The 15,703-nt window shown below is 41.5% G+C and overlaps 1 protein-coding gene across 1 annotated transcript in view; it reads right to left on the minus strand.

Annotated features, from left to right (window-relative positions):
• PDE7B (phosphodiesterase 7B) overlaps positions 1-15,703 on the minus strand; it is a 470,724-nt gene that overhangs the window by 159,422 nt on the left and 295,599 nt on the right. The window lies entirely within an intron of this gene.

Genomic DNA, 15,703 nt, shown 5'->3' on the forward strand with positions numbered 1-15,703 from the left:
ATCTACAGGGTTTTACACTGTTTCGAAAAGACAGGGCAAATAGGAAAGTCGGTGGTGTATGTCTGTATGTGAGAAGTGATATGAATGCCAGTGTGAAAGAGGAAATAGTGGGTGAAGATTGTGAGGAGGTTGAAACCTTGTGGGTGGAATTATAAAGGGAGTTAAACACTGGAAAAAAAAAAATATATATATTTGGTGTAATCTACAGACCCCCCAATATAACTGAGGAGATGGAAAGTCAGCTATATAAACAGATGGAGCGGGCTGCACAGGTGGGTACTAGAGTGATAATGGGAAATTTTAATGACCCAGATATTAACTGGTGTCATCGTTCTGCTACAACTGCAAAGGGGAGACATTTCCTCAACCTGTTGCAGGAAAATGTTATGTCCCGGTGTGTGGAGGACCCGACCGTAGGTGACGCTCTGTTGGATCTGGTCATTTCAAACAATGCAGAGCTTGTTGGGAATGTCACTATTTGTGAAAGCCTCGGTAACAGTTATCACAATATAGTTGCATTTTACTTATACTGTAAAAAACAAACACAGGCTGGGAGGGCAAAAATACTTAATTTTAAGAAGGCTAATTTCCCCAGGATGAGGGCTGCAATTCAGGATATAGACTGGGAAAAACGAATGTCAAATAATGGTACAAATAATAAATGGGAGATCTTAAAATCCACTTTGAGTATTTATAATGCAAAATGTATTCCTATAAGTAACAAGTATAAATGACTAAAATGAAACCCTGCATGGCTTACACCTTCTGTAAAAAGGGCAATGTAAGACAAAAAAAGGGCATTTGAAAAATACAAATCTGAGGGTACATCTGCAGCCTTTGAAAAATTATAAATAGCTTAATAAAATCTGTAAACAAATACAATAAATAAAATGAGAAAAAATACAAAATGAAAGGCGGGTGACCAAGGATAGTAAAACAAATCCCCAAAAATTCTTCAAATATATATAAATGCAAAAAAATCAAGGTCTGAACATGTAGGGCCCCTAAATAGTGGTAATGGGGAGTTAGTTACAGGGGATCAAGAGAAGGCAGATTTACTAAATGGGTTCTTTAGCTCTGTATATACAACAGAAGAATGAGCATCTGATGTAGCCGATGCCAGTGCTGTTAATATATCAGTTGATATACTGAATCGGCTGAATGTAGATATGATTCATGTCAAATAAAATAAATATGCACAAAGCCCTGGGACCAGATGGGTTATACCCAAGAGTTCTTAAAGAACTTAGTTCAGTTATTTCTGTTCCCCTCTTCATAATATTCAGAGATTCTCTAGTGACTGGTATAGTGCGATGGGACTGGCACATGGGCAAATGTGGTGCCTATTTTCAAAAAGAGCTCTAGGTCATCCCTGGGTAATTATAGACCAGTAGGCTTAACATCCATTGTGGGAAAAATGTTTGAGGGGCTATTGAGGGACTAAATACAGGAGTATAAGACAAAAAAAGTGTCACAAAGTTATATGTGGTGTACCCCAGGGTTGAGTGCTGGGACCACTATTAATCAACTTATTTATTAATGATATAGAGGATGGGATTAATAGCATTTTTGCAGATGAAACCAAGCTATGTAATATAGTTCAGTCAGTGTTCATAAATTACAAGCAGATTTGGACACACTAAGTGTTTGGGCATCCACTTGGCAAATGAGGTTTAATGTAGATAAATGTAAAGTTATGCATCTGGGTACCAACAACCTGCATGCATCATATGTCCTAGAGGGAGCTATTGTAATGTCGGGGTAGGGAGACAGACAGGTGAGCCCTAATCTACCCACCACTCGGTCCCTGCCTACTTGCACGGCCCATCCTAGGCGACGGCGTACAACTGGGCCACGGTCCCTATTCTCAATAAGTGCACGACAGACAAACAGACAAGGGTACACAGAAGCTAAGGGAAATGGGGCAGTTGCCCACTGCAACACCGTGAGCAACAAGAGTAGTGAACGAGCCGAGTCAAATGAGGAGTGTACGAGGTACCAAACGCAGAGCAGGAGAGTAGTCAGTAAAGCCAGTGTCAATTTGAAGAAGAGGTCAATAGTACTAGCAGGAACAGCAGAGCCAGGAAACCAGACAGAATCACAGGGCAAAGGAAGAGCAGGAAATGAAGGTATAAATAGACCGAGGGTGGGAGCTACCTCCGTCTGGCCAGGCTGTGATAGGTTCTCCCACTCTTCAGCCTACCAGCCTGAGTGGTAGCAGATCAAGTCACTCTATCAGACCTAGGAGCAGATGCAGACTGATTAACCACGGGCGTCGACACAGAAGCTGCGGCTGGCAGATCATTTACAGCTATACTAGGAGAGTTCCTTGTTGAAAAACATCTGGGTGTACTTGTAGATAATAAACAAAATAACAGCATGCAATGTATATCAGCTGCTTCTAAGGCCAGCAAGATATTGCCGTGTATTAAAAGAAGCATGGACTCACGGGACAGTGATATAATATTACCACTTAAAGAGGCTCTGTCACCAGATTTTGCAACCCCTATCTGCTATTGCAGCAGATCGGCGCTGCAATGTAGATTACAGTAACGTTTTTATTTTTAAAAAACGAGCATTTTTGGCCAAGTTATGACCATTTTCGTATTTATGCAAATGAAGCTTGCAAAAGTACAAGTGGGCGTGTTGAAAAGTAAAAGTACAACTGGGCGTGTATTATGTGCGTACATCGGGGCGTGTTTACTACTTTTACTAGCTGGGCGTTGTGTATAGAAGTATCATCCACTTCTCTTCACAATGCCCAGCTTCTGGCAGTGCAGATCTGTGACGTCACTCACAGGTCCTGCATCGTGTCGGCACCAGAGGCTACAGTTGATTCTGCAGCAGCATCAGCATTTGCAGGTAAGTAGCTACATCGACTTACCTGCAAACGCCGATGCTGCTGCAGAATCATCTGTAGCCTCTGGTGCCGGTGTCCTCGCTCGTCTGACACGATGTAGGACCTGTGAGTGACGTCACAGCGTGATCTCTCGAGAACACGCTGTGTCTGCACTGCCAGAAGCTGGGCGTTCTGAAGAGAAGTGGATGATACTTCTATACACAACGCCCAGCTAGTAAAAGTAGTAAACACGCCCCGATGTACGCACATAATACACGCCCAGTTGTACTTTTACTTTTCAACACGCCCAGTTGTACTTTTGCAAGCCTCATTTGCATAAATACGAAAATGGTCATAACTTGGCCAAAAATGCTCGTTTTTTAAAAATAAAAACGTTACTGTAATCTACATTGCAGCGCCGATCTGCTGCAATAGCAGATAGGGGCTGCAAAATCTGGTGACAGAGCCTCTTTAACAAAGAATTATTGCGGCCGCATCTACAATATGCAGTTAATTTCTGGGATCCAATTCATCAAAAGGATGCCATGTAGTGGGAAAAAATACAAAGAAGAGCAAGTAAACTAATAAGAGGCATGGAGAGAATAAGTTATGAGGAAAGATTAAAGGAATTAAACCTATTCAGCCTAGAAAAGAGACGACTAAGGGGGGGGGGGGGGGACACACATGATTAATGTATATAAATATATGAATGGCCCATACAAGAAATATAGTGAAAACCTATTCCATGTAAAACCCCCTCAAAATACTAGGGGGCACTCCCTCCTTTTGGAGAAAAAAAGGTTCAATCTCCAAAACCGACAAGCCTTCTTTACTGTGGGAACTGTGAATCTGTGTAATAGCCCACCGCAGGAGCTGGTCACAGCAGGAACAGTCAATGGCTTTAAAATAGGCATAGATAATTTCCTAGAACGAAAAATATCAGCACCTATGTCAATGTGTAGAGTTATTGTTTCATCCCTTCCCTTTTTCCCATCTCTTAGTTGAACTTGATGGACTTTTTTCAACCGTACTATGTAACTATGTTACCTGAACCTCTTGTACAAGCAACAAATGGCATTGCTAATATAAAAGTAGCCACGAGGGCAAGAAATTATAGAAACAATAAATTAAGTTCTGCAATTTATAAACTGCCTCACCACATCGGAGAACACCCTGAATTCCAATAATTTAGCTTTAAGATTATATTCACAAAAAGTGCACTGACCACATGTAAAATTTCCGTTTAGGATCATCTTGTCTAACCAAGTGGTCCCAGGAATAGAAAAAACCTGCTTTGTTCCACAGCATCTTTTAAATATGACTAAGTCTAAATATTACTAAGTTGTTATTTTTACAATAATCTATTATAAATCTGGATCTTCTTCAACTAGGCGCCATTTTTCACTGAATGAGAATTTCGAAAGGGAAGAATCCGGATAGTCACCCTAGCGCAGCCGGCATGAGAAGATTATTTTGCTCCGTTTTAAATGAACGGACGGTCTCCGTAATTCATTTACTAATTTATTAAATATATTGTACATAAAACACAACGCGTTTCAAAGCCGAACTGGTTTCTTCATCAGGTGAAGTACAAATCATAAAATTGTCAGGCAAGAATACGCTTTATATAGAGGGCCAAGGAGAAGATGACCGATCTAACGATTACTAGTCTGTGACTTCTCGGTTGAAAGGTTACAGACATTGGGTCTGATTGTAGAAAACTGGGTCCAGAAGGATTGGGATAAGCCAGAGAGACGTATCGATCAAGGGGTGAGGTTTAAACACACCTACAAAACAGATCCCAAGTTCAGTTCTAACTGGGATGTTCCGCCCAAGAATGATCTAGCTGTCGCCAGATTATCAAAGAAATATGTGTTTCCTTCAGAGGAATCCTCACTCTTAAAGTATCCAATGGATCGCGGAGCGGATTCTATATTAAAAAAAGCCTACTCATCGTCGGTTGCGGCGTGTAAAGTGGCATCAGCTTCCATCCCAGTTTCCAGAGCCCTTCGTACATGGCTTAGTCAGCTCTCTCAAGATCTGAAGGAAGGCATACCGAGAGAGAAGATCTTACACAATATCCCTCTCATGAAAGCGGCTGCAGAGTTTTTGTGTGACGAGCCGTTGGATGTCTTGAAGTTTTCTTCTAGATTCCTTGCTCTCTCTAATATGGTGCTAGAAACCTTTGGACAGGGGACGTGCCATCCAAGAATCATTTCTGTTCCCTACCATTACATCCCTCTTTGCTCTTCGGCCCTCAGATGGAAGACATCCTTAAATTGTTAAATGATGAAAAAGGGGTTTCCTTTCGACGTCCTCCAAAGAGGCCGCCATTTAAAACCTTTCAAAACCATTCCAAAAGGTCCCCTAAGGGTCAAAAATATTTTGTGGGGGTGACAGGCAGTGTAGATTCAAAAGCAAGCAAGAGGGTAACCCCTCCTTCAGGAAGAATTCATCCTTTCAAAGAAATCCTAACTTATGATGCCAAGGGAGTGGAGTTCCAGTAGGTGGAAGACTAGGAAAATTTGTTCACCTATGGCTAAAAACGTCCACAGACTCCTAGGTCAGATCCACCATCTAGAATGGCTACTCGTTGGAACTAAACACCATTCCAAAAAACAAATTCTGTATAAACAGGGGAAGAAATCCTGTTGTTCTCAGTCTCTTTCAAGACTTCATAAGGAACAGAGCATTGGAAGAAGTCCCGTATCATCAGCAGGGTCGGGGAGAGTACTCCCCTATCTTTGTGGCGGTTAGTGATAGATTTAACATATCTGAACCAGTTCTTTGTAAAGAAAAACTTCAAAATGGAATCTATACAGTCAGTCAAAAATGTTATACAAGAAGGAGATTTTATAGCCACTATCGATCTGCAAGATGCATACCTTCGTATCCCGGTCCTGAAGAAACACAGGAAATTTCTTCGGGTAGCAGTTCTTGTTCATCATCAAGTCTTGCATCTTCAGTTTACCTGCCTGACCTTTGGGATAACATCAGCGCCCCGAGTGTTTACGAAGGTATCGGTGGTACTACCTGCAGTACTACACATGAAAGTGATCTACGTATGTCCGTACCTGGACGATTGGCTGGTGAGAGCTCTGTCAGAAGATATGCTTATAAAACACCTAAAAGTCACTCTAGACATGCTCATCTCACACGGTTTCATCATAAACCTCCAGAAGTCTCATCTGACACCATGCACCAAGTTGAAATACTTAGGCTTCATGGTGGACACAAAAAATATCACAGACACTGTCCAGCGACCGGATATATTTTATCCGTCAGAGAGTTCAACGACTTTTATCATTGAGTCCCTCTTCCATCCATCAGGCCATGAGAGTGTTAGGCCTTCTAACATCATCTATCAAGGCGGTGCCCTGGGCAAGGGCACACATCCGAATGTTACAATACAACATACTCCTTGCCTACAAATTGCCAGATTTACCACTCCTTGCCTACAAACAGCCACCAAACCTAAGGAATCTCCTGGTCAGAAGTGCCCTCTCACCACCATCAGAGACTGGCACTTTTCCTTGCAACAGTAGAAAATGCAAGACCTGTACCAACATCTTGTCATCTAACACCATCCAGATACCAAACACGCAGCAGGACTATAAAATCACTGGCACATTCTCCTGTACATCCTCCAATGTAGTTTACATGATCCTGTGTACAAGGTGCATCAATAAAGGAATCTACATTGGAGAAACAATACAAAAGCTACAAACCTGGATGAATCTTCACAGACATACAATAAAACAGGAGGTGGATACACCCGTGGGAAAACATTTCTCTGGACCTAATCACACTTTGCCAGATTTAAAGGTACTCATTCTGAAGTGTCATTTTAAAAACAACAGAGAAAGAAAAATTTGGGAATTCAAGATGATGATAAAATTCCAGTCATTGACACAAGGCCTCAATCTAACACCAGGATTTATGAGCCACTACATGGACACACGTCACGTCCCCCATCAGACTGACTCCAGATGCCTTAACTCCTAAGTCATCACCCCTATAACCTCAGTTTTATTGCCCCGGCTTATCTTAATGATATATCACTTCATGTACTAATTGTCTTTGTGTAACATCTAAATGTTGTGCTTTTTTCTAAGTCATTCATTTGTAAACTGCCTGAAGAAGGAGCCTCTGCGCTCTGAAAGCTTGCATATAGAACTTTTATGGTTAGCCAATAAAGGTATCATACCTATTATACTTTTGTCTTTTTTGACACAAAAGTATTTAACATTTCATATTGTCTCTGGCTAACACGGTACTACACTATTTTTTACTGTACTTCGAATACAACATACTAAAAAGTTGGGACAAGAGAATAGTGTCTCTCGACACCTTAATATCAGTGTCTCCGGATGTGAAACGGGACCTCCAGTGGTGGCTGGTACCCTACCATCTCGATCGAGGCAGAGCTCTGAGGCCAGTTCATCGGATACTCCTCACTACGGATGACTCAGGCTCAGGCTGGGGTGCACATGTGGGAACATCATGGGTGCAAAAGAAATGGTCCAAATATGACAGCTGCCTTTCATCCAACATGAAAGAGATCAGGGCGATCAAACTAGCCCCATTACACTTTCAGACTGTGCTCCATCGTCACGATATCCAAATTCAGTCGGATATCCTCCCCGCAGTGTTTTATGTAAACAAGCAGGGGGGCACCAGAAACAATTCCCTCAGAAAGGAATGCAGTCAGATTATGCGGTGGGCAGAACGCAATCTGAGATCAGTCTCCGCAGTCCACATTCGAGGAGTGTGGAATCTGAAAACGGATTGGCTGAGCAGGAAGCGGATTCACCCAAGAGAGTGGAGCTTGAATCCGGAAGTCTTCCTTCAAATCACCAGGAAGATGGGCAAACCATCTTTAGTCGTCATGGTGACCGAAAAGAATGCCAATTAAGGAAGTTCTGCTCCCTCAACAGATTGGATCACCCATATGCCATAGACAGTCTATCATGGAGTTAGAAAAAGACCTTCATATATGTCTTTCCCCCCATTCCTCTCATTCATCGGGTGTTGAGGAAAATAAGGGATGAGAAAGTGAAGGCCATAGCGATCATTCCTCATTGTCCCAGAAGGGCATGGTTTCCGCTCGTGTTGAAACTCTCGAACGGCAACTTCTGGAAACTTCCATTACGTCCAGATCTCCTGCTACAGGAGGGTTGGTTTCATCCCACGTTAGGCAGGTTACAGTTAATGGACAAATAAAATAAAATAACACACGTTTAAAAACAGAGATGATTTCCACAGTGCGGAAAGACAACCAGATTTGTACAAAAGGAATACCCCCAGACGAAGGCTTGAGGGCCGAAACGCGCGTCGGGGTTGACTCCAGAGACGGTGACCTATGTGATGGGTAAGAGTTCCTTTTCAGCATGTAATCCTATTATATGATATATAATTCTTCTCTCTTACTTGATTATATAGCTATACAGGTATTATGCTTATTATGAGCACAGGTATTATCCTGGGTGCCCCATATGATAGTCTATTTTTGATGCATATTATAGTATCAGTACACACTCACTTTCTACCATCTGTTTGATTGTATAGTGATTCTATTGTGAGTTTACACACTTGCTTGCTGAGCAGGTCCTCTTACCACGTCAGTTATTATCTACATATACAGGATATTGTTCCAACATATTGTAATTTTGATTTCTTGGGGCCACATTGTGGCATTTGGATTACCTTATTCCTTTTGTACAAATCTGGTTGTCTTTCCGCACTGTGGAAATCATCTCTGTTTTTAAACGTGTGTTATTTTATTTTATTTGTCCAATAAATTTACTTTTGTGTGCCAGACTCCAATTTTTAGGGTTTGCTAGTTATCAGCGGGCTTCACCGTTACCACCATGTTCATTATGGGCTTTTATGCCTAGGTCCCTATAGATACGATGCACTAGGTATGGCACATGGTTACTAATGTATTCAGGGATCTGTTTGTTTATGGTGTTCTCCATTTAGGTAGACTAGGTTACAGTTAATGGCATGGAAACTGAATGACAGTCTCTAAAATATAAGGGCTTCTCTGATGAGGTAGTCAATACCTTATTAGCCTTCAGAAAACCCAGTACGATGAAAATATATTCTCGAATATGGCTTATATGTTCTAAGTGGCGTCAGGATAATGACAGGTTTCCACATACAGTGTCCACAGTATTGCAGTTTCTACAAGAGGGATACCAGAAAGGCCTCAAGCCCAATACTTTAAAAGTGCATTTGACGGCCATTAATGCCAAATCAGAGGGTAGGTTCTCCAACCATCCACTTATAACCAGAAATTAAGGCTATACTATCACAATCCTCAGCCTTGGGAGTTGCCCATTGTTTTGAAGCACGTCAGCCGTGCGCCATTTTAACCACTTCATAGTATAAGCCTTAAGCTTCTCTCATATAAAACCCTATTCTTGATAGCTATTACCCCCGCAAGGCGGGTTGGCGAGTTGCAAGCTCTGTCCTTTAAAGAGCCTTATCTTAGGATCTTACCAGAGTGTGTTATCCTTAGAACAATGCCAGGGTTCTTACAAGAGTACCATCGAGCTCCAACTTGAATCAAGAGATGGTTTTGCCAGTCCTACCAGTAGACTCAGCCTCTGATACCCCTATTGATTCACAATGCTTAGACGTAAGGAGGTCCCTACTTGCGTATCTAGAAATAATGGCCCCCTTTAGACAATCCAAAGGTCTGTTTCTCCAATTCCAAGGGCCAAATAAGGGGAAAAAAGCCAGCAAAGCTTCACTAGCTAGATGGCTCAAAGAAATCATCAGGGACTGCTACTCATTGGAAGGCCTAGAGTCCCCCTTAGATATTCAGGCCCACTCAACCAGATCCACATCCACATCATGGGCAGAAAGATGCCATGTCCCCTTAGACCAAGTCTGCAAAGCAGTCACTTGGTCTTCTCCTCGACCTTCACTAAACATTATAGGCTTGACTTATTTTCTTCTGAAGGTTCTGCCTTTGGCAAAAAAATACTAGTGGGAGCATCCAAAGCTTAAAACCCCCCATATTCTCATTGCTTGTTAAGTCCCTTAAGTGTGCTGCCGTACCTGAAATTTTCATTTCCTGGAGTCCGTAGGCAGCACAAGTTTCCCACCCTATATATATATATATATATATATATATATATATATATATATATATATACTGCTGCATACGTTACGCTTTCTGAAGGAATTTGGGCTCTTTTTAAGGCTACATGGGACCTCCTATTTGTTTAATTGATTACTGCTGAGTAATATGTCTCTTCTATCCGGTCAGATGAAGTAGCTTAACTCTTAAAGGAACAGTGTCATCACAAATTATTTTTTTATATGTTAAAGATGTTAGTGCTTTATTAAAAACGTTTATATTCATTTGTGTGTTTGTGTTTTACTTTTTCTTATTTTTACACTTTTTCTTCCCTATGGGGGCTGCCATTTTTTTTCCATTTCTGTCTGTGTCGATTAACGACACATACAGACATGGAATACGGCAGCCACAGTCCCATAGGGACTGCGAACGGCTCCCGTCCCATTGACTTCCGTGTACGGCGTCTGTGTGGGAACTGCGCATGCGCCGCTCCCACACAGTCCAATTCGAAATTGGCGCCGTCCGGCGCCATTTTCCTGTGGACCGGAAGTCGCGGCCGGACAGTAATATTACTACTTCCGGTCGTGGCTTCCGGACTTGTGCACTTGCACCAGCGGCAGCAGACGGAGCGGACGGGCCGGAGGGAGCCGCGGCGGCAGGAGCAGGTAAGAGATTTCAATGTATGTGTGTGTTTACTACTGTATGTAAACCTACTACACTGTGTGTTAGCTCAAAAAATGGCGACACACAGTGTAGGAGGTTACACCGTTCAAACCCCTCGTTTATCCCGGCACTAGCCAGGATAAAGGAGGGGGGGATGCTGAGAGCTCACTAGAGCGAGGGCTTTTAACCCTATGTTGCACTGCTGCAATTTTGGGAATAGCTCCATCTAGTGACCAAAAATGGGTAGTATTATAAATTTAGAATTAATTTATAATATTTCCTGACTCGTGAAAAAAATAAAAAAAATTTGAACAATGTTTAATCACCCACACACTAAATGTTTAATTTTTAAAAAAAAAAACATGTTTTTCTGGCAACACATTCCCTTTAAGTGTGCTGCCTACGGACTCCAGGAAATGAAAATTTCAGGTAATTTGAATCATATGTATATTTTTTTAAATCTATACATTTTATGGCCCTCTTTGCCACTTGACTTTTTCGAAAAAATAGTTTTACTAATTTTTGAACATTTTATGGATCGACCATATATTACCATTTAAGATTTTGATTTTATTTTTAGGTACTACAATATAATTTTAGTTACTACAATATACTTTTAATGCGTAGCCATAATACTATTTTTACTCCATTTCCGGGCCTTTGATGTTTCTCCGGTTTTCTACCTTCTGACCTTTCAACCGAGAAGACACAGACTAGTAATCGTTAGATCGGTCATCTTCTCCTTGGCCCTCTATATAAAGCGTATTCTTGCCTGACAATTTTATGATTTGTGCTTCATCTGATGAAGAGGCCAGTTCGGCTTCAAAACGCGTTGTGTTTTATGTACAATATATTTAATAAATTAGTAATTTAATTACGGAGACCGTCCGTTCATTTCAAACGGAGCAAAATAATCTTCTCATGCCGGCTGCGCCAGGGTGACTATCCGGACTCTTCACTTTCGAACATCTCCTTGATATTTCTGGACAATTTTGAACCAGACCGGATCCTAGGCGGCAACCATTTGAGACCGACTGCCCATCGGGTCAACAATTGGATAAAAACCCAAGTCTTTTAGGACGTTGTGCTTCCAGCACAACATTATCAGGTCAGTAGCTATGACCACCTTCGAGCATATACATCTTGTATTGTTTGATGCACTATGTGTGCTGTGTTTCTGTTTTTCGTCTATAAATAGCTGATTTGATAACAGGGGCAAGGAGACTGTACTTGAAGGAGAGGGTAAATCTCTTCTCCCTCTTTCTCCTATCCAGCAGATCATTTTGACTATGTCTGTGTGCCTTTATAAAGACTTAATCCAATAATTTGGCAGGGTAACCTCTCTGCAATAGCCATCCTTTTAGTTCCTCTTGCTTGCTGCAAAAAGCAGTCATCACTACTGTTTATTCTCCTAAAACAGATAAATCGCCATATGAAATAAACATTTATTACGTGATGTGGGTAAAAACTCTTATAATGTTATAGCGGATTTGTCACTATCAGTTTTCTATATCCAGAAGTGAACACAGTGTCACTATAAACTGTCACTAAGACACTATAAGAGACCCTGGTAGCCGGCGGGCACATAGAAAATTCAAAGGATTACTGTTTTGAAAAAAAGGCAAAAAGAAGCCCTATTTTCCAGCTACCTAAACCATGGTATAGATTAAAATATAACCTTTATTAATTATTTAAATAAAACATAAACCAACACACAAATAAAAGTAGCCAATGTGAGATGGCAGGGTATGGTGAGTAGGCTATTTGCCGAAGTATACTGAGTTAGTGCATGGAGAAATGTTAGTGTCAACAGCCAGTGGCTGCAGTACGCTGTGCTAACACTGTCTAAATGTAAAGTAAATTCTATCTCACTGCCAGCTAAACATTGAAATTAAAAGTCAAAACACAGCCCGCCCCCCCCCCCCCGGCATGTTTCACTACATATGTAGCATCTTCTGGGGTTTCTGGGGCTAATTAGAAACGCCAGTTAGTAGATTTCTCCATGCGCTAACTCAGTATACTTCGGCAAATAGCCTACTCACCCTATCCTGCCATCTCACATTGACTACTTTATTATTGTGTTGGTTTATGTTTTATTTAAATAATTAATAAAGGTTATATTTTAGGCTATACCATGTTTTAGGTAGCTGGAAAATAGGGCTTCTTTTTGCCTTTGGCAAAACAGTAATCCTTTGTATAAACTGTCACTAACACATCTAGGAATTCAATTTGTGGCTCATTGAATTTTGAGGTGAACCTCATGTTCATGGAATTTGAATTGTTAACATATGTAACAAATCCTGTAAACTGTGATTCAGAACTAAACCAAATTATAAAAAATATAATCTAGAAACCTCAAAAATTATTTGATGTATTATATGAAGGGGCTACTCTGCTTGAATTTGTAACTACTCTCAAAAGCTCCAAAAAAAAAATATTGTCATACGTAAATGCAATGGCCGTCCCCATCCCTGTCCCATTTTTCTAAAAAAAAAACATTTTTCTCAAAACTTTTATGCATTATGGGTTAGGATAACATTTAAACATCACATATAAAGCCTGTGTATCCCTTGCTTTTACCAGCACTCAACAGGACCGGACTTATAGAATGGATACTAGCATCAAGGAGACTTTTGACATCTTTTGAGGCAAAACTGAAGCCTTCTTACCAAGTACTGCACTATTGATTCCGTTGGAAAATCGGAAACCAGCCGGAATGGTGACGAACGGAAATCATTAGCGATGTTTCCGTCACCATTGAGATCAATGGTGACTGAAACGGAAGCTGTGCTATCAGTTTCACTTTCCGTTGCGGGGTTCACCCGACGGAACCCTCCGACGGAACCCCGGAAGGGAAATGAACGGTGATGTGAACAGGCCCTAAAGCTCTTCAGAGCCAATAAAAAAAAATCATTGGTTCAGTATCCATAAGATATGAGGGCATATACCTCAACAGAGGGCGTAACAACAGGTCAACATATTTAGATAAGGGTTCGGTAATAGCGCGAACTTCTGCCACAAAAGCGCGACTAGGAGATGACTAAAGTTTTATGTCTTTTTTGGAAGGAGATGCCAACTATGCTTTTGTGAGTAAGGAGGAAACAATTTTTCAACCATATGTTTAGAGAGTATACCTCTTTCAACACTTTTGCGCAATAGTGTCTATAAATGAAATTTGTGTTAGGATCAGATAGTAACTATGGATAAACAGAAGTATCATATAGTTGTCCCTCAGCTTCAGAGTAATACCGCTTCCCCCCTTTGTCCGCCCCCTTTGTCCGCTTACTTTATTATCAGGTTATCACAGCTTTTTGATTCAACTTCACTAAAATTGGGATCAGTATTTGGATAAATAAGTGATTTATTCTCCTTCTATAAGTGTGCTGTAAATAGATCAAAACGCCCGCCAGGTGGTGAAATTAGATTATAAGCCACTAGAAAATTCACAAACTTTAACTATATCTCTGTTTGTACTTGTGTATTCTTCTCCTGACAATTCCATCAATGTCAAAATATACTGTTTTTAGATTCATCATAGGTATTATTTACACTAAACTGTAAAGGTCCTATGATGATCGGTATTTTATATGCTTTCCTCGCATATTCAAGAGTAACGGTGTTATCCAGAGTCTTGCATAAAATTTATTTAAATTGAAACAAATCACTGATGAACGCAAATGAATGGAATTTTTCCACTATTCTATAATTTAAACCTTATGCCATCATCACTAAGTTCTAGTTCTGTTAAATTCACAACATTCGGTTGGTAATACATGTAGTCCGGTGCTAGTGTTTTAAGGAAACTTGTTTCCATTTTTGTCCAATTCTTTTTTTTTTTCATTTGTTGTCGCCTCTTCGTATGTTTATTTTTATGCCCACATAAAAGATGCGATCAACGATAAACTAGCGTTTTATTGGTAGTCGTTTGATTGATGGGCATGTGTTGGTAACTAATGTTCGTACGAATGATCGTACAGTCGATCATCACCCCATGTAAAATGCCCTTAAAGGGAATGTGTCTTTAGAAAATAATATATTGTTTGAATCAAGTTTCATGTTGAACATATTTTTTAAGAATTAGCAGTGATTTTATATTATCTATGTGTAATGACAGGGATAGGGAAACAGACAAGTGAGCCCTAATCTACCCGCCACTCAGTCCCTGCCTACTTGAAACGACCCGCCCTAGGCGACGGGGTACAACTGGGCGACGGTCCCTACACTCAGTAAGTGCACGACAGACAACCAGACAAGGAAAAACAGAACAAAGGGAAGCGGGGCAGTTGCCCACGGCAACACCGTGAGCAACAAGAGTAGTAAACGAGCCGAGTCAAACCAGGAGAGTACGAGGTGCCAAACGCAGAGCAGGAGAGTAGTGAACAAGCCGAGTCAAACCAGGAGTGTACGAGGTACCAAACGCAGAGCAGAAGAGTAGTCAGTAAGCCAGGGTTAATACGAAGCAGGGACAAGTAGTTCAAGAAGCTGCAGCAGGGCCAGGAAACCAACAGAGAAAAATCACAAGCAAGGAGGAACAGGAAAGGCAGGTATAAATAGATGGAGGGCGGGAGCTAGCTCCGTCTGGCCAGGCTGTGATAGGCTCTCCCACTCCTAAGCCTGCCATCCTGAGTGGTGGAAGATGGAGTCAGTCTCACAGACATAGAAGCAGGTGCAGACTGATTACCTATGGGCGTGGATACAGAAGCTGTGCCTGGCAGATCCTTAACAGTACCCCCCCTTTTATGAGGGGCCACCGGACCCTTTCTAGATGGACCTGGGCGGGTACCCAAGTCCTCTCCTCAGGCCCGTATCCTCTCCAATGGACCAGGTACTGGAGGGAGCCTTGGACCATCTTGCTGTCCACAATCTTGGCCACCTCGTGTACTCGAAAAGATGGGGGCAACTCCAGTCGGAAGGAGACAGGATTGAGGACTTCAATGACCTTGTACGGCCCTATAAACCGGGGAGCAAACTTCTTGGACGGGACTTTAAGGCGCAAGTTCTTAGACGATAGCCACACCAGATCCCCGACCATAAACAAGGGGTTAGCAGAACGTCTTCTATCTGCCTGAGTTTTTTGTATGCTCTGGGACGCCTCTAGGTTCTTCTGAACC

The sequence above is a fragment of the Rhinoderma darwinii genome, chromosome 4 (genome assembly GCF_050947455.1).
Source record: "Rhinoderma darwinii isolate aRhiDar2 chromosome 4, aRhiDar2.hap1, whole genome shotgun sequence".
In the NCBI taxonomy this organism is placed as follows: Eukaryota; Metazoa; Chordata; class Amphibia; order Anura; family Rhinodermatidae; genus Rhinoderma; species Rhinoderma darwinii.